We start from the raw sequence: 20,008 nt of genomic DNA, 5'->3' as shown, positions 1-20,008 counted from the left end.
GAAATAACATGACAGAATAATGTAACACAGCCGTTTTACAACCAGCAAGGTGGAAACAACGCAGAGGGGAGGGCTGAGGGGGGATGAGAGCTAAAGTGTTTCAGATTATCCTATAGAGAACAAGTGTGTTTGATATACTGTTCACACTGTCTCATATGAAAGTTTAATGTCTTGGGGGTGCCAGCTCTGCACAGATCTGTGACTGTAATCAAGCCACAAGCAATGGCTGTGTGAAAGATCTTGGAAAACTTTCTTGGCATCTCCAATGGATGTGTTGCAAAGCTGTGACCCATTTTTCAGTCACTGGTTTGTATTTGATAACCATGAAGCCCTACAGAGTAGAAAGGGAAAAGAAATGAGGTTGCCTGAGCTGAGAGAAATGGCTGTGTGAACCAAACCATTGTGAGGTTTTATATCTTGATTGCTTCTCTCTGGAAAACTCTGCCAAGTCTAAAATAATTTCCATGATAGTGTGCCTTGCTGATATAAAACAGGTAGAAAATGCAGCATTTCTTTTCAACTTGCAACTTCTTTCAACTTCTACAATACATCAAATTCCTTTCAGTATATAATTACAACCTGTTTATCAGTAACAAAAAATGCCCTTTTGGGGTTCTTCCTATCAGCACCTGAAGCAGAGATAAGTTTTCTAATGAACCATTCAGTACAAGTACTTTGAAACTACCCATTAGCTGACAGATTTTACCTGCAACAGACCTGAGTATATTCTCAACTGTTTTTTTTTTTTTCCTTTTTTCCATTCTAAATGGATATTAGTGGCATTTCTTGACTCTTGTTGGCAGGAATGGAGATATTTACCATCTGTTCAAATGCACATTGGCCATGGTAAAAAATTTAGACAATTCCCCAAGCAATGGGCATAGGGGGGCAACCAATACTGGCTGCTGGCTCTTCCTGCAGCTCAGGTGGAGGCAGAGGACAACACAGTAAGGTGAGATGCTGGCACTGAACCCATGAACAGAACACCTCTCCAGGGTGGATCCAGCAGAAATGAAGCTATGAAAATATTAATGATCAGATCAGAAGGTATTTGGTTTTGCCTTAAACAGCTTTATTTGTGTTGGTATGTGTGGTGCCCAGCACGTGTTTCTGGGGAGGTACAAGACAGAATAAAAATGAAAGGAAATTTCTGCATGGCAATGAGCTTCAGAACTGTAAGACCATGTCAGAGCAGCTCATAGTGCTGTGTTTAAGGTGCATTGCTCAGGGAGAGCTGTAAGAAAACACATTAACTCTTTGGAGTGTTTAGCTGAACAAGCTGCTCCTTGCAGCAGTCTTCCAGCTGTTGACTTTGTCCATGAAGGGAGGCTGTGTTTTGGTTGGGCTGCCAGCAGCAATTTCCAGACAAACCCATCACAGTTGGTGGACCTGAGTCAGGATTTGCTCGTAAAGGTGCCCATGCTGTTAAGAGCTGGATTTGCAAGTGCAGGTGGGGAATTTAGAAGGTTGCTGCTGGGAGGAGTGAGTGTCTCCCAGTGGTGTCCCTGCTCCAGAAATGACAACTGCTGCCTGTGCCTTTTGTGTAGCAGTGCCTCAGATTAAGTCTCTGCCACTCATGGCATATTTGCTTTGTGTTTTGCAGAACTTTCCATCTGGAGTCACACAGTATGTTTGTTCCCCATAGCATGAAAGCATGGCATCTCACTGCTTTTCCCTGGAGCAGAGTAACACATTCATTTTTAATTGTTGACCACTCCATCAGAAATCCTATTTCCCAGAGTTTAATTGTTTGCATGATGTTTAATTCATGGCTTCCCTACAGAAATCAGCTGTTAACCTTTAAAAAAAAATAATGCATTATTTAGTATTTATTTATTATTTAGCAATAACATTTTTAATTGTACAGGATTATATAATTTATTTATATTTTCACGATAAAATTCCATGTCTCACTGGTCCCTTCTCCCTTTCCCCCTTTTTTTGACTCACAATTATGAAGAACAATAAAAGCTGAAGAAATGTTACTACAAAAGTTTCAAGAACCAGTTTTTGATACAAGGTGTTCTTATACAGGACAACACTGAAGACACATTTGAATCCTCTTGGAAATGCTAAGCCAATGCTTAAGAGCTTTTGGAAACCAGAGCATAGGTGAAAATATTTTTCTTTCTTTCTAAATATATTTTCTTCCATATTCTTACAAATGAGCTGCCCTACAGAAAAGTTCAGTGGCAGAACTGCAGCCAAAGTTTCAGAGGATTTGTAGAAACAAGAATTCAGAGTTTCTGCCAGAGACCTGATGTGACTGGTGATATTCATCCAGCCAGGGGACCATACCATGCAGAATGTGTCTAGCTGAGTTTCACACACAGAAAAGTGCCTTTGGAAACCCTCCAGGACAATAATTATTGGATACCAGGGAGCTGCAAATAAGTGCTAAGAAATGAGGAAGCACAGCACCAGCACAGATCACATCCCCCCTTCTGGCTGCCTGGAATGCCCTTTCCTTTGGCTGCCACACCAAAATCTCCATCTTTTCTTTCCGGCTTTCAACAAATGTGGAGCAAGATGAAAGGATTGGGTGCTGGGGGATATTTTGTAGTGTGCCCAAGTCTTAAAGCTCCTTCCAAACCTAGAGACCAGGCAGAGGCTGTAGGAGTCCCACTTTAAGAGAACAAAGCTCTCCCATGATGTACAGCCCAAATTCAGCTGCCCCCTCAGCCACTCAGGCAGAGATCCCAGGGATGGATTTCAGCATGGGGTGGGGGTGTGTTTAGAAGGTTTGTATCAGCAACATATTCCTTACCTTCTGTGTTCAGACTTTTACATAAATGGAAATATATATTTTTGATTGATAGGGCTGAGAGGCCAGCGTTTATTTTCCATCTTTCCAAGACAAATGGTGGACCCAAGAAAGCAAGCCAGGATGTTTCTTTGGAACCACTGGACGTCCCCTGTGGCTAATACTCATCCATTCCATCTCTTTACAAATGGAAACGGATTTACAAATTATCACTCCTGTTATCCTCACCCACACAGGGAGACATCATTGTTTCCCTGCTCTGAGTGGGTGCTGTAGTGTCAGTGCATCACCAGGGGAGGAAGTGCTGCATCTGGGCAAAAATCAGTTTACAGTGGAAGAATCACAAAGCTTTTAATAATGAAATTAGAAAGCAGTGTAAAGCCTTTTGCTGAGTGTGCTTGGTTGAAAAACAAAATTTTCCATCAGATCCTGAGGGAGCAGAGCAGCACTTCCTTTCCTAATTTTTAATATAAACCTTGGCAATGATGAAGACTGAATGGATAAAGCAATTACAAGAAAACTCCAATTCAGTAGGAAACAGGGAAAAAAAAACAACTACAGCAAAAACCCAGGTCATTTCTAAGAGATAGGCTATCTGATACAGCTGCTGCTCTTTCAAGAACTACTTAAAAGCATTTTTGACTATTTTTCTCCGGAAAATACTTCAATCAGCATATATACAAAAAAAGCCTTTCTTCTCTCTTTCACTTTCTTCTTTCTTTCTTCCTTCTACTGCAATGTAAATTCTACTGCAAAGGAAGAAAAAAATCTGTATAGGACAAATGACTCTCACTTCAAGCAAATATTGCCATAAGTAATTATGCTTCTCTCTGTTCTTTTTTCAGACATACTGATGTTACGAATGAATTAACCAAGGAACAAAATGCTTCACTGCCAACTGAGAGCTAAGCCTTGAAGTTTAGTGCTATTGCTGTTAACGTATTTCAGTTGGATCTCAAGCCATGGTATGAAGAGGAACTGATACCAGTGAAGGAGACGCATTTCTTGTCAAGAAAGAGTCTCACGATTCCTCTGCTCCAAGGAAATTTGAATAAAGGAACACTTCATTTGGAAATGTGCCTATTCTACTTAGACAGAGTTTAAAAATGGGTTGAGGAAAGCAAACAGAGCTAGAAAACATTGCAAAGAAAAACTATAATTTTGTAACTAAAATGTCAAGTTTTTTAAATTTTTCATGGGACTTTTTGACCATCCATCCTTATTGGGACATTACTTCTGCACTTTACCCCTGAAGCTCTTGCAGGACAAGGAGTTTGTTGTGCTTGAATGGTATGGATTGTGCTTTCCAGTGGCTCCCTTGGTGATTATTGAGATGTTTGTGCCTTGGGGCTGGAGCACCTGCACGATGGGTCTTCTATGCTGGAGCTCAGTAAGGTGCTGGCTCTGCCATGGATTTTGGGTATGGCACGAACCCCAAATCCCTGGGTCTGTGCTACTTCACAGCCCAGGGGCTTTTGGATTGTGCTTATGGTCCCTGTGGAGTTCTGTGGGTAACAGTTGTTTTGCTTTAAAAATGAGGATGGGAACAGTTTCGTGTAGCAAGGAGCTGCAGAACAGATCAGGATCCTCTGACAACAATTTGTGGGCAGAGGAGAGGTTGATGTTTGCTGCATGAGCTATCTGTGGTCACTGCTCTTGTCTTCTGCTATCGCAGGTAGCTACGTGTCAGGTTGTACCTGCAACACCCCCGCCTGCCTGAGCTGTGCTTATGCACTTATTAAATGATGGTGTGCATTTGTACTCAGACTATTATAAATCCATTACTTCCCCGAGGCCAGAGGAAATGGTTTTAAAATCTGAGGTTTTTCTACAGAGAATTGAGAGATAAAAATACTAAAGCTCTGTGCTTGGCTTGAGCACATCAGTAGTACAATAACTGGGAAGACAAACCAAGCTTAAAATATTACAAATGTGATTGCATGAAAGCTTAACTTGACATTGAGTAATTATCTCTACAAAAGTCTCCTAAACCACTCTAAGAAAAAACAAAACCAAAACCAAAACCAAGCAAAGAGCCTGGCAGTAAATCATAAAAGAGAAATAACAGTGTGTATTCTTGGAACCAAAGTCTGAGTAATATAATTGCACAGTAGTGAGTGAATCTTCAAATTTGTCCTTCACTTTTTCAATACAATGGAGCAAATGTAGATGAAAAGTCTTGGGATGGGAGATATCAAGAAGTTTTGAAAATTATTTTTCCATCAGACATTTCATAAAGATTTTTTTTTTCCTTCATCTGCAACTTTGTTTCTCCACTAAAAGTTTCACAAAGACTTTTTTCTTAATTGCTAACTTGGTTTCTCCATCGGGAGAAACTAATTGTTTGGAACAATTAGTTCTAAACCTGACAATTGCTATTTGTGACAGGAACAATGAAGAAATAGAGAACAAGGCAATCTTTCAAACAAGACTTGAAACCAGTTATTAAAGTTTCCACCAAGTTCAGAAGCTGGTGCTAGGTTGAACTAAGGCACAATCATTATCCAGTGAGAAATAAGCTTTACCTGCATTTTCACAACAATGGGATAATATTTCATTCCACAACAGTCATGATGTAGCGGTTAGTGAATCTTCCCTTTTTTTTTCATGAATTTATATTAGGCAGAAAATAAATACTAATGAAATGTTCCCTTTTCTGAAGCAGTGAGCCACTTATAGGAATAATTTTTCGGGGGAAGAGTAGGAAGTAAGTTTGTATCTTAGACTTCTGTCATTATTTCACTTGAACAGATGGAAACTCAGCCACTTGTGATTGAATCACTAAACTGAAAGGACATCACTGAAATGATGGTCACTCATTTGCTCAACTCCATGTGAAGAAAATTAGCAGTGGATAGTGATGGCTGTGAGTTTCCTGGAAAGAAAGAAAAGCAGCCTTCCCCAATAGCTCCAGCTATCCCCACACTGCATGTGTTCATGGCCAGGGAGTTATGTTTCTCCATTTCCACTTGGGATACATTCCTGAGCTGTCTGGTATGCAGAAATATGCAAATCCCTTGGAATCTAAATTGTGCCCCAGTTTATGCATGAAGAAGTTCTTTCTCTAAATATTACAGGTACCTAACCCAGAACTCTACAGCAAGAAGAGTCAAACAGAGATTACTCTCAATAATTCTAACATGTGGAACCATCAGCAATGGGACCTTGAACACTTTTTCTCAGCATGGAAAGTATGTTCCTGGATTTTGAACATATTAGTAGCTGCATAAATCCATTTGGGATCTACAAGTGTTGGATTCAGTCCCCGTCTTAGAGTGGGGTGAAACTCAGAGTCTGAAAGTATCCAGTTCTCTTTGCTATTAACCAATATCAGCTATTTCAGGTGCTGTCTGAGAAAGTGGCCAACACCTCCACTGTCCCTGGGTGTTGAAGAATGCAGCTACTTTGCAAAGCACAAAAATGTAGTATTTAAAAAAAAATCTGCCAAACCTATGAAATACTATTCACTTACATCTTCAATCAACTTCTCAGTGCTCCATATCTAATGATTTGCCATCTGGTGCAGCCCCTTCTCTTCCAAAGCAACATGGAATACTCTTCTGGAGCAGGCACACACAGCAGTGCTGCCTGAACATTAACTGCTTCTGACTGGTGATCCTGGGGAGCCTGATTGTTTGAGGCAAATCTCCTCCCCAGGGACAGCAGGATTTATTCCCTGCATCTGGGCTGCAAGTTTTTATGCTGGGGGAAAAAAATGCTTCCGTGTCATTTATAATGGATTTCATTCCAATAAACAGCCATCTCTGGCTTATTATGGCCGTGGCTTATCAAATAATAAACCCCTGTCACTCTGAATTGCTGGGAGTGGGACCAACCCAGCCAGAGCTGATTTTGGTGTGCACTTTGTCATGCCATGAGATCTGCAGTGGTTTGGGGTGTGTGGGAGTCACTGCTGGCAGCAGGGAAGGACCTCCCTGTGCCCCAGGGGAGCTGCAGGGGGAAGGGGCTGTGACTCCTCAGGCTCTGGTCCTTTGTACACCAGCCCACTTTAGTGCTACCCAATGTTCATTAGGGACGATCGCAAAGCCATATGGCCAAACAAATGCACATATCTCGGCACGTTGGCAGAATGAGTCCTTGTTAATTCTGTCTCCTTCTCCACCCTCTGCCTGCGAGAGAGGATAGTGAGGAGGCTGGTTTTACTGTGCTGAAGAGATGACAGACTTGATAACTTTAGTATGGAGCATTTCCAGAGCTTAACAATGAACAGCACAAGCTTTCTGAGGGGAGAAAAAAATAGGCACTGATTTTCAAATGCATCAGCAGGTTGCAAAAAAATGTGCTGATTAGCCATTTTTATATTTGACTTGGGATGGTTGGGACATGGGAGATCTCAATTTAATTTCTATCCTGCAACATTTTCCTTATGCGACCTTATTGTACTTTTTAATTTCTCTGTGCTTGGATTCTCCCACTTTCACCCTAGGACGGGACATGGGTCTTGGTACACATATTTTTATATGACACATACTGGTTTTGGTTGGAATGGAGTGGATTTTGTTCATAGTGTGGGGCTGTGCTTTGGGTTTGTGCTGGAAGCAGTGCTGATAATTCAGGGATGTTTCCATGACTGTCAGGCAGGGCTAACACAGAGCCCAGACCTTTTCTGCTCCCCATCCCCTGGTTCAGGGGTGCACGGGAAGCTGGGAGGGGACACAGCCAGCACAGCTGACCCCAACTGTCCCAGGGATATCCCAGGTCATGTGGTGTCATGCTCAGCATTTAAAGCTGGGGGGAAAAGCAGAAAAGAGAGGACATTCAGAGTGATGGCTCTATGGGATGGAGCCCAGCTTTCCTGGGAATGCTGATCCCCTGCCTGCCCAAGGGAAGTGGTCATTGGATTCCTTGTTTTGCTTTGCATGCGTGCACAGCTTTTGCTTTTTTTTGCTTACCTATTTAACTTCAGAAAATTCGTGTGTTATTTTCAGATGAATGCTTTCTCAGACACCCAGAGTTAATGACAGCAGGTTGTCTAATGGCTTGGAGGGGACTGGGACCATCCAGTGGTGCTGGACTTGTCTGGCCTTGCTGCTGGCTTCCTCCCACGGCAGGGTTTGTCCAGCAGCACCCCTGTCATCACTCACCATTATCCATGGCAAGGCACAGCCTGGAACCCCTGGGGAAGTGTTTTTTCTGTGACCAAAAGTGATGGAGTGCCAATAAATATTTTTCTATTACATTTTTGAAAATTCAACTTTCAGATACATTGGTCAATTTTAGGAATTATTTTCCTCAAGACTTCTTTTTTTTTTCTCCTGCTGTTATTCTCAACATGTTAAATGAATGAGCTCTAATTTATGGTGATTCTTGATCTGCTGAAACCACTGTTGCTCATCTCTGTTGTCTCCAGGGCTTTAATGTGTTCTTTCCATAGACTCCAAGTGCCTACAGGAGTGCAACTCTTACACCACTGCATGTCCTCAGTAGTAGAATAGATTATTAAATTTGAGAAAACCTCCTATTTGAAACAGACCCCACAGAAAGGAATAAAAATGTCATCATCAGCAGGAGTAAACTACTCACTCAAATAACAGCAACAGAGTCTTAAAGCAAAGGTTGGCTGTGTCTATATAGAGAAAATACTTAGTGTCTGTGTGATATACAAGGCAGCTTATCTCTTTGAGAGCAGGAGACTATAAAAACACAATTGCCAGAACGAAAGAAAATTGAAGCTGATTGCCATAGCAACAAAAGAATTACATTGATGAAACAGAAGCACATAAAATCCTTGTATGCTACATTAAAGACAAAGCAATCAAAAGTAAACAAGAGAGGATTGAAATTTGCTTGGCTAAAGCTGGAAATGACAAATGTTAGCAGGTGATAGAGGCAGAAATGAGCCCACAAGAAAGAAAAGGGCATCCCTGAGGAGCTGGGGATTTATTCCCCATTTCCTCCATGAGTAGGACAACAGGGACCTGGGAATGCAGCTAGGGGCACTTCCCGGGCTTTGAAGACAGCTTGTGGAAGCAAATTCCCCATCAGAGGGTCAGTAACAGCAGTTCTCAGCTGTGCCCTTTGCACTGATCTCCATGACTTTCTTCCCAACACTGCCTTGTTTCTCTCTCTGGCTGAAATTCTCCTGTGGAGCTGGGTGAAACAAGCTGCTGTTGCAAAAAAGGAAATTTTCTTTTACCATCTGCATCTATTGAAACATCTTACTTAGACTGGCACCTAATTGTCTACGAAAATACACTTTTGGCCTTTTGAGTCTGCATGGCACAATGACACTGCAGACACTGCAGCAGAGCCAGCAGCCTTCCAGAGCGCACTGGAGAAGCCACAATTTCAACCCCACAACATAAATCTGTCAGTTTTCTGATGTGAGGGGTGAAGCGGGGGTTGAGGACCCAGACCTCAGCTCTTCCCACAGCATCCAAACTGTCGTGGCAGACGCAGGACTGTGCTGCATTTCCTTGTGAGGATCTGTGCCCCTGTTTGGGGATGGATTATTGCAATCCTGAGGGCTGCTCTCACCTCCTGAGCCTCTCCCACATGCAGCTGGTTGGATGAATTTACCTGGAGCATAAACAGCATAAATCTCAGTGGTGTTACCCCAGAAAAGGAGGATGCTCCTCTGTGCATCCCTGTCCACACCAAGAACAGCCATCCTCATTTTTTGGAGAGGGTGCCAGTGTTATCCAAGGTGAAACCACTTGGAGGAATTGTCTATTTGTCATGGCTTGGTCTGGAAGAGTAAAAAAAATAGGAGGTATTAAATAAAAGATCTTTCCTGAATGCAGCTATAATTAAAATATTAGTATTCCTTATCATAACAAAGCCTTGAAATCAGTCCAAATGTACTTGAGCACAATGAAAGCATTCCAAGTGGTGGACTGACATATCCTTAAGATACAGCAACATTTAATCTACTAGATTTTAGTCTGCAATAATGACCAAATCTTTCAAAGTTACCACAAACATTCTTAAGACTAGAATAAAGTTGACAGTTCCTTTAATTACACTCATCTTCCTTTCAAAGGAAGTGACAAAAAGAGTTAAGGAAGATTAACTGAGACTTAAATGCACAAAAATTACTCAAGGCATATTTAACTAAGACTTAAATTAGTCTTTCATTTGGACATGGGAGATTCCATTAACAATAATGAAATGAGGAAAGCCAGATCCGAGCTTTTGCTCTGAGCTCTGCTTGGAGGCTGTTTCCCAAGTCCTACCCATCTCCCAGATCTTAATCCAATCTGGATTATTTTTCTTCAATATTTCTGTCATCCTTTTTTTTTTTAAGTTGTATTTTTTTTGTTTTTGTTTTTTGCTGTACTTTAACAAAACTCTTTGCCTTAGCCCTGTTTGGGATTACATGTTTCCATAGAGGACAACCTATCCATTCGGATCTTGACTCTCTGGTTCTCCCTAAAAACCTGGTGTTTAATGGAAAACTGCATTGTGCAGCAGCAGCAGCTCCTGCACAGGGGTGGCTCTGAGTGGTGAGGAGGAAAACAGAGAACAATTCTCCTGGCTTGCACTGAAGGAAAGGTTTGCAGCATCCTGCCATGCGCAGATGGGCATGAGAGTCATCCTGGTCACCATGGTAATAAGATAATCAAAACCAACCCTTGAATTTTTAACTCTGGATGATGAATGGCAGAGGCAGAAAGTGTCAGGGCACAGGCAGAAAGGGTGGCATGGGAAGAGGTGTGTGAAGGAGGGTGTAGCTGCATCTGCGGAGCACAGGCAGCCTCACAGGTGCTTTTTTCCCCCAAGGAGACAAAAAATGAATCATTTCAGTACGAGATTCCTATCACAGCAGGAGGATCATGTTAGGAGTTTCCCCCAGCCCAACATGAGATCATTCCTATGCCTGGAAAATGTGTGAATTTGTGTCCAGGATGGCCATGGTGGGGTCTGTCTGCCTTCCCCAGGGTGGTTTCCAGGCTTCTGTCATTGCTGTCTTCACCTCTGCAGTCCCTGTTCTCCTAATCTCTATCTTAAATCTGCCTTTCTCCAGTGTTAGCCCATCAATTCCAGCTGTTCTTGGTGTGAGTATTGGGAGAGAACTGCTCCCTGCCTCTTGAAAGGACAATTGCTGTTGTGATGTTCCTCTATATCTCTTCTCCAGGTTAAAAATCTCAGCTTATTCAGCATTTCTGTAGGGTCATGTTACATAGACATTTCATTGCTCTTGTCATTCTCATTTATTTTCCTTTACTCACAAGAAATGTATCTTCCTTTCCAGGTTTACTCTTGCAATAAAAGAACTCTGGCATTTTTCCTCTGTGCACTGTATCTTCTGACTCTCATTGATTTTTTTATTTTTTATTTTTTTAATCTCTACCAAACCAGACTGTAAAACCAGTAGGGCAGGGGGAGAATGAACTTCTATTCAGTTTTGTTGGGGTTGCAAATTGGATCCATCCATTTCTCCAAGCAAGAAAACAAACAAAATGGCAATACTCTGGGGAGCACACGATGCAAAACTATGCAACAAGGAAATCTGTAAACCTACTTTCTCTCTGTGGGTGGCTAAATGACTGTTTGAAGACATTTAGCATCACACATGCAACTGAAGGAACAGAATAATAAAAGAAATAAAACTGCATCTTCCTATTAAAGAAGCCCTTTGTTTTATCAAAAATTACTGGATTGCTGATTTAGGATGGCAGGGCTGGAACTCTTTATGAGGGGGAAACAAGCTTCATTTGGGCTTGTAATTGCATTAACATGCACTCGTGAATATACTCTTAAGTCAGTGCTGTGTGTCCACAGAATTGCTGCTCCCCTTGGCTGGAGTCCAAATGTACTTTGGGCACTGTGGAGAAGGAGACAAATGGGTGCCATTTTCATGGCTAATGATCACAGGCATTAGCAGGCACAGCAGCAGGGGCGGGGAAGGAAAGATGATGGAAAACTTCCTCAGGAAATAAAGTCCCCTGTCCTCCTCTGTGCACAGCAAACAAAGCAGTGAGTTTGTCCGTGCTGCTTCTGCTGTGAACCAGAGTCCTTTTCATTGTAGACATTCCTGAATGTAGGAACAGATGTACTGCAGGTGTCTGTGAAGGCCTGGGGGACTCCTAGGGGTTGCTGTGTTTTTAATAACTTGGGTAGGGGTAATGTCAGGTCGCAGTAGTAGAGAGGGATCATTCACACTGCTAAACTCCTGCCTTAATTGCTCTCTCCTACTAAATCCCAGACCAGTTAGTTGAAAACTAAATTAGCTATTGCTGCAGTAAACTGCTGTGACAGCAGTGTCTACAGACCTGCATTGTTCCTTATTCTGCAACACCTAGAGCCAGGACACCTTCCCACTTGGTGTCTTCCAGGTCCCACAGCTCAGACATGCACTTCAGGCAGCTCACTGATGAGTCTGTCATGAAATAACCCCAGGACAAAAATCACAATCTGCCTTGCAGCTGGAGAAGAAGAAATTAGAGCTGTTTTTATTCACTGATGTCCTGCCCCACCATGAAGGGACTGAGGCTTGGATACTCTGCTTTGCTTTTTAATGCCCTGACACCAAGGAGAGTAAGGGCAGTGTAGAGGGACAAGGACGTGTTTTCCCTAGCTGGAATACATGCTTCTTTGGGCCTTTAAGCTGATTTTTCACTCAGACAGGATGAAAAAACCAAACTGAATGAAAACCTCCAGATGATGCAGTCCTCGTGTAATCTAGTGAAAAATGAAGTACCTGTAGAGATGTCCAGCTTCCAGGACACAGCCAGACTCTGCTTGTAAGCCTGGCACACTCCAGTGCCCCTCTGCAGTCTTGGGACAGCTGGCCCTGCCTCCCTGGGGCTGCTCTTGGCTTGCGGTGAACCCCTGCCCCAAGGGAAGAGCCTGGATCCAGAGCAGTTTTTATTCAAGGAGCAGTGTGGCTCAGGCTCAGGTCTGCAATTACAGGAGCTGTAGTTGCTGATTTAGAGCTGTCTGGGTTGACACATCCTTTACCCAGATGGGGCACCAGACCGTGTCTTCCAGCTAAAACCTACCCACACCAGCTCCATTCACTTTGGCTTTCACATTCAAAAGGTCTTTGGTATTTATTCTGGAACTAAACAAAACCTCCAGATTTTTCATCAAATAGAATCAGCCTCCAGTCAACTCAATATACCTCATCTTACACCTGTGGGTTTTTAAGTCATCCTCCTCTCCAGCATCTCAGGAATTCCCTTTTCGAGTCTGAAATAGAAATCAAATCTCCACATAATATTGGCAGCATGCCATTAAAAAAAAATTAAAAAAAAAAGAAGAAAAAAAAAGAAACCATCACATTGAAGGGTTAAGAGGAGGGAATCAGGAAGGATGCTGTGTTTGGATTGGAAATAAAAGTAATGTGCCTGTTTGTTGACAATCCTCTGTGCCTATCAGCACTGTTGCAAAAACTGGCAGTACAGACTGTTTAAATTCAAACACTGTAGATCAAGTTTTACACTTGCACACAAGGTGTAAAGGCAATGAGCCGACCAACCTAAAATTAATCTGTGTGGGAATGTGAGATATTGTAGGTGTGCTGGGTAATGGATTCCAGCTCTTCAGTGCAGCAGACTGGAAAAGGCAGGGGATGCCCTCAATTCCTTTCTAACCTCTTGCATCTTAGCTCCCTTATCATGTTGCAGAGAAGTGACAATTTTATTTTTCATAAATTAAGGGGACAAGCACACCTTCTGTGATGCTCCTACCTTGCCAGTGATCCTGAGATTCTGGAGGGGATTTGGAAAACAGAGGAAGCTAAGCTGACAGAGGGGCCAATTAGGGGGAGGACATGAGTGATGGGGCCCTGGGAGACTTCTGCTGCCTCAGGAAACCCTGAGGATTTCTAAACGATTCTTAAATCCCCAAACTTTCTAAATTAGTCCCTTAAAGGCACACTGCAGTGTTGTGGCAGGGTTGAGCTGAAGGGCTGTTATGCAGTGGCTCTAATAATTGAGGTATGTTTTATTTTTAATCCCCAGATGTAACAAAAAAACAGAGGCAGCCACCTTCACCTCCTCATTGCCTCTGCTCTTCTCCTCCTGTTCCTATTGCTCCAGCATAGCTGCCATCCATTCCAGCTCTCCAGTTCAGCACCACAACAACCACCACTGCTGCTTTTGCTGGTGAGACATTCCAGGAGCCCATCAGTACCCTCAGCTTGCCAAATCCTCCCCCATCCCTGCAGGGAGCCCACAGGATCACCCTGGCCTCTGCTCCCCGTGGGGATCCATCGCAGACAAACGGATGCACCCGAACACCTCTGGGACCAGCCTTGTCTTCACACACGGGTTCTCAGTGCACAAAAACTTTGAAGTTCCTTTATCCTTTATTTAGATTTTAGTCCCTAAAGCGATGCACAAACCCCAGTTCTAACAGGGCCTTGTGTGCAGCTTCCTTCTGTTCACAGAGAAAATCTCCTGGAGTTTTGTGTGTTTGGCATTGTTGTGCTAAGACCTTATGGCACCGGGTTTATGGATCAGCCTTGGAGAAGCCGAGGGGTGATTCCCTCAGCCTGGGGGAGAGCAGGAAAGGTGTACAAACCCCTGATCTCACGGTGAAAGAGGAGGCTGGACAACCTGCAGATGGCTCTTGTTTTCAGAGCGCAGCCAGCAGTCAGGCCTTCCAGGACACAGAATTCACACTGCGGGAAGCAAATTGTCACAATGATGACACAAACTTGATGTACCATTAAGCAGAGCTCAAAGGAGAAAGGCAGGGCTGATGCAGCTTTTGGTGAGGCCCTCTCTGATTCATGGCATTATCTGGGATGGATGGATCCACTCAGACAGGCCAAAGGGTTTGTGTAAGACCACAGACAGGTGAGCCATGAACAGCTTGAACCTAATGAAGACAACATCCAAGGTGCATTTTTCTGCCCAGAACTGTCACAGCAGCATTTATTTGTCAGTGTTCCAGCAGAGAAAGCGAGGCCCAGGTTTCAGTGCCCTGACACGGAGGCGTGGGCTCCATCAGGGCCCAGCACGGCCATTCCCAGTTCAGTCCTCGCTCCCTCCTGTCTGCCTCCCATTCTCACAGGAGATTTGACAGGCAATTTATTAACTCCACAAGCCTTCACACACTCAAGACTAAATTTAGAATTATTATTCATGGAGATGAAAGCTAGCATAGTGTCTCCATTACCTCTTGAAATAAGGGGTCCATTAAGGACCAGTGAGGTAACTGCTTCCACAAGGTGCCATCTGTTCATAGGCACATGTAATCTTTCAGTTCCAATTATCCTCAGAGATCTCATTTGTTTCTCAAAACCATGAGCTGGTTCAAATATGAGACTACTCATTTTTTCACCAACTCCAGTAACTCTCTGGATCATATTCTTTCTGGAAAATGCAATTTCTTTATTTAGTGCATCTGTCTTCTGAGGCTTAAAATTCTCCCTGAGAGATCCCAGGCCTGGATGTTGGCTGGTGGAAAACTAGGCTAAATCTAGCTCTTAATGTCTAAAAAGCATGAGTTATTGCTAAACTGAATAATAGCCACAGTATTTATTTATGGAGTTGCTATGCCACTGCTACCTTTTCCTAACTTATTACTTTGTAAAGCTCTTTGGGATATCCAGAATTTGAAAGGTGATATATTAAACTGGGTTCTATTATATTTCCTGTTGCTATCAGCAACTTCCTTTTTTAGCCTGGTTTAAGGCATCTATCTGTGTTTTGTGAAATGCATTCCCATTCCTGTGCTCCAGGCTCCTAGATGTCCATTTTAGGTAGTGAAGAGCAAATACTAGGAGGTGCTACAACCAACATTCTTTCAGAGCACCAGTCTTTAATCCTGTCAGAAGGACTAAGAAAGGAGTTTGAAATGAGAGGGCAGAGATGGGAGCAATGCATTTCTCATTTGTCATTTCACCGCTTGGGTAAAATAGTATTAAACTCAGTTAAATAACATTAAACTCTGCAAAATAATCAGTCTCTTTACCCTGAAGAAAGATTTGATTTTTTCCATTTCTCAGAAGACATTTCTTTACCACCAGCCACAAATTCTGATATTCTTCTCCCCAGAAAATTCATGAAACAAGGTTCTCCCTTTTTAATTCCAGCATAATAATGTGGAATGGTAATTCTTACACAGCCCATCAAGAACGGTAACAACTATTGACAGGGCAGTGGGACAAACTAACAGCTGAATTTTACTGTGCTTAGAAATTGGTGGATTTTTTGGCCTGAGGGAGCAAGAGTTTGCTGATGGCAATGGCATGGAAATGATGAAATGTTAGAAACCTGCCTTAATCATGAGGTCCCTGTAGAGAACACAAGTTTACCAAGAGTCGCCTACTGAACTAAAATTTCTCAGGGCAGACATCATAGTTTAAAGAGTTACAGAGACCCTTAGGACAATCAGCATTTTCCCAGGAGTAAAGATGTCCTTGCTAGAAACTGAGAGATCAACCTTCCCTCCCTTTGTCATTTCTGGAAAACAAACATTTAATTTCATAAAGATTTCTTTTGTTCCCTTTGTTCTAGGAGATTATCTTCTTAACAGTCTAGGCACTTAGATCAAAGTGTCTGATTTCAGAGGGGTTTCATGGTTGTTGTTGCTGTTTTGTGTTTGCTTTTCAAATCATTCCTGATGTATCTTGCAGCAAGAAAAAAGAAACTCTCTGTGGGTGGGTAAGTTGAACCTAAACTTCCAATCCCATATGGAAAATGCTGCAATCAGGCACATCCCATCAGTTCCAACACAGTGATGGATCCAGCTGAGTTACTTGTAATAGTGTCTAAGAAAACAGATGAGCAGTTAAATCCAGATTTTCTAAATAATAAGTTTCCACCGGGAGGCTGCATAATTCTTTTTACAGATGGACATCCCTGTAGATTTTCAGTACACTTGACTATTATTAGAATGAGGAAAATGGGAAGAGAATATTTTAGTATTTGAGATTTTGCCTTTCCCTTACTACACTGATCTCAGAATTATAGCTCTAGGACTTCTTTTTTTTTTTTTTAATGAAGATTTTAATGCTTATGGACACTTTTAATTAAAAACACACATTCTCCATCCCTTCTTCTTTGCAGCTTTCATTCTTCTTAAGTTGCTGGGATTCAAAAGGAACACTGGGGCTAGAGCAGTACAAGGAAGTGGGTGGATGAGGGTGCTTCTATTAAGTCAGAGACATTAAAAATCAAAGGCTGCTGAGACACAGATTTATCCTACTCAATCCTGGACCTAAAGCCCATGCTCTGACAGTAGGCATTTGGGCTGCTACCTTCAAAAAGCTATTAAGATCAAAGATGAATGAAATGTTTCCAATTAGACATGGTTAATACTGAGGATTGCTGAGTCTGGTGAGTGCTGAACGTTCTGCCATCTCTCCCCATGCACATACACGTGTGAGCTCCAGAGGCTTTTTGCAATGGTCATTGGTTAGTCTGACTTTTTGGCTTCAGAGACAAAAGTCAGGTGATTTAAGGATAAATAAGGAAGATAGAGAGAACAGGAAAGGATCCATTGTGTTCATCCTGAATTCACCCCTGCCTTCTGCAATAGATAACCCCAGATCTGCTGCTGAGGATCAGCATATTTAGATGTTACCATGGCTATCAGAATGGACACTGCACTAATGTTTAAGAGCCTTAAAATTTTGTGTGGGTTATAAGGAACATGTTATTGCTGGTTCTTTTCCAATTTCTAGCTGATATATGCACACATACACACTATTTATGTACTGAATGAGTACTGAATAAATTAAGACCCCAAATTACTTGCAAAATTAATTTGGATTTTAAAATAAGATCATTTTGGATTTATTCCCTTTCAACTTTGTGCTTTTGCCAAATGATAAAATAATGATTTTAACTGTCTGGCATTCTCTGCTCTGCCACAACATGGAGATTTATTTAAAGAATAAATGCAGGAACAAATACTTCAGCTGTGACGCTTGCCTAGTGCAGTAATACAGTTCAGAGCAGTGACTCTCACCTTGTGGAGCAGAACCAGACCATGAATTTAACTAGCCCAGGGCATACTTCAAGTGTTTTCTTCTTAGGATAAACTCCCTTTCAAGTTAAAATTCGTGCAGTGCAGAAGATGCATCTGATCTGAGGAAGTTGAGTTTCAGACACAGCACGTTGCAGAACTGATTGCTGTGAAAGCAGCACAATCTGCAGACACCCAGGGGCTGCTCCTCTGGTAATAAATCAGTGGGAAAGTCTCAGAGGCAGCAGGGGAAAGGATGGGAAGAGAAGTCTCACAATGCTCCAGTGGCTCCAGAGTCTCTTCCTCTGAATAAGGATATGGTCACATCTCAGCAGGTCTGGAAACAAATGTTGGTATCCTTCCATGAATCAGTAAAACACCTCCAGCCTTTCAAAGCCCAGATTCTGGGGCACAAGCTGGGGCTGCTGCTCTTTGTCATGGGTACTTGGTACTGACACGTGTGTGAACATGGCTTGTCTTGTACCTCAGGTGCATCATTTGCATGAAATAAGTTGTGTATCTCTGATGAATATTGCATCATCTCAGCAGACCTTTGACAACCTTGGGGAAATGAAGACTTTAGAACTTTCCCTGAAATCAAGAAAAAATATTGCTATGGGGCTATCAAAATGTTCTCTTGTAACAAAAATTAAACTGTCTCTTGGTTTTGTATTTAATTTTAGTGTTATAATTATCTCCTGAATGTATTTGCAAACTGAAATGTCATTTCAAATTCCCAAAGACCAAAATATTCATACAAAATCAAATTGAATATTTTGACATTGTCAGAGTGCTAAAGTTCTCTATTTTTCCCTTGGAAAATCTGATAAAAATCAACACAAGCGCATACAAATGTACAATTTCATTAAAACAGAAATTTCTAACAGGAACATGTTCTGCCAAAAAGAAAGAAGTATTTAGGTATCTTCAACATTGACTCCCTAGGTGAAAAGATTAACTTAATTATTATTTTGTGGGCTAAAGAAATAATTCAATGGAATAATCCTATTCTCTAAGTGTAATGGCAGCATTTAAATCCTATATTTACAAATAGGGGAGCAGAGAGGAGGTTCCTAAAGCTGTGCCATTGATTTCCCCAAGACTAATAGGACAAAATTATAGTAGGAACTTAGAAAAGGGGAAAGAGAGAGCCTTCACTTTGCCCTTCTCCCTCCTTATAAACTTTCTTATTCTGGCACCCCAAGTGTTGCATGTAACAGATACTTACATATTAAATTCTCATGTATTTATGTAATAATTTTCAGTCTATTAGAATGCTGTTAAATTCTCTCACATTTTTGTCCTGCAGTACATCAAGTAATATCCCTCTTACTCATATTTCTCTTGTGCTTTTGAGTCCCTTGATTATTTAAAAAAATATAAGCAAAGTGAAAACATCGAAATAATTTTATTTGTTTTAGTCCCACAGCCCAGACTTGACACTGAGAGAATCCTGAGTGGAAAGGGAGTTCATTGTCTTTCATGCCCCTCTTTCCCATCACAATTAATCAGAAGGATGGATGCTTCATGCTCACTAAATGAGGAGGTTTATGGATAGTTCTTTGCAGTGCCACAGCACAAGCACCATCAGAGATGCTGGTGGATTTCCATATCCAATCTCTCATGCAAATAAATATGATGATCCATTTCATTCAAATTATTAGTCACTGCTCCCCCTCCCTTCCCCTTCCTATGTCTGTTAAAATTATTCATTTTTGAGAAGCAATAGGGGAATAATCCACAATCAACAACGAGCCCAGTGTTCAGCCTTGCTGCTTGCAGAATAACTGATCAGATACCCAAACATCCCCAGTGCCCCAGGAACATGATTGAAGGGGACAGACAGCCTCCAACTGCTGAGTGACTCTTCCCTGTAAACTGCCTTCAACAGCATGTTTAATATGCTTGAAACTAATCATATTAATTTTTATTCACCACAGATTTCTATATGATGTTAAAATCCTTTACTAACAACGAGCCTCAGGTTCATTAGTTTTGGCTGGACAAGCAAGTCGCAGTGTTTTCCTATCTCTTTATTTGGATGAATATGCAAATATTTCTATGACAGATACATGCATAAGCAAACTGACAAGTAGATATTTGCAAATATGTGTGCCACTCTGAAATTAGCTCTCTACAAACAACCCTGCCAGTAAAACTCATTGTTAGAGTGTTTGCAGAGAGCTAACAGATGAGAGGGTGGATATAGCTGGACTGAACTCATTTAAATACCCAAGCAAATAGTTTCTGAAGTTTTCCATTATTCTCTCAGTTTTATTTTCAAGACATTATGAAAGATATAGATTTGGCTCCTTCTTAAACTGCTGAGGACAAGCAGGAGATAACAGGAGTCTCTGA

General features: G+C 41.8%; 1 long non-coding RNA gene across 3 annotated transcripts; it reads right to left on the bottom strand.

The window, feature by feature from the left end:
* Window positions 1-1,224: 1,224 nt before the first annotated feature.
* Window positions 1,225-14,919, bottom strand: LOC135280096 (uncharacterized). 3 transcript variants are annotated; one of them, XR_010347163.1, is made up of 3 exons: window positions 14,855-14,919; window positions 9,305-9,473; window positions 1,225-1,798 (listed from the first exon to the last, which is right to left on the bottom strand). It is a non-coding gene; the product is annotated as an uncharacterized LOC135280096 (long non-coding RNA). The 3 variants fall into 3 exon arrangements; XR_010347162.1 differs by lacking the exon at window positions 14,855-14,919 and adding an exon at window positions 12,852-14,843; XR_010347164.1 differs by lacking the exon at window positions 14,855-14,919 and adding an exon at window positions 14,400-14,843.
* Between the last annotated feature and the right edge of the window lie 5,089 nt (window positions 14,920-20,008).

The sequence above is a fragment of the Passer domesticus genome, chromosome 13, assembly GCF_036417665.1.
Source record: "Passer domesticus isolate bPasDom1 chromosome 13, bPasDom1.hap1, whole genome shotgun sequence".
Lineage (NCBI taxonomy): Eukaryota > Metazoa > Chordata > Aves > Passeriformes > Passeridae > Passer > Passer domesticus.
The sequence above is the reverse complement of the archived record's forward strand: the minus strand, read 5'-3'. Positions and strand labels throughout refer to the sequence as shown.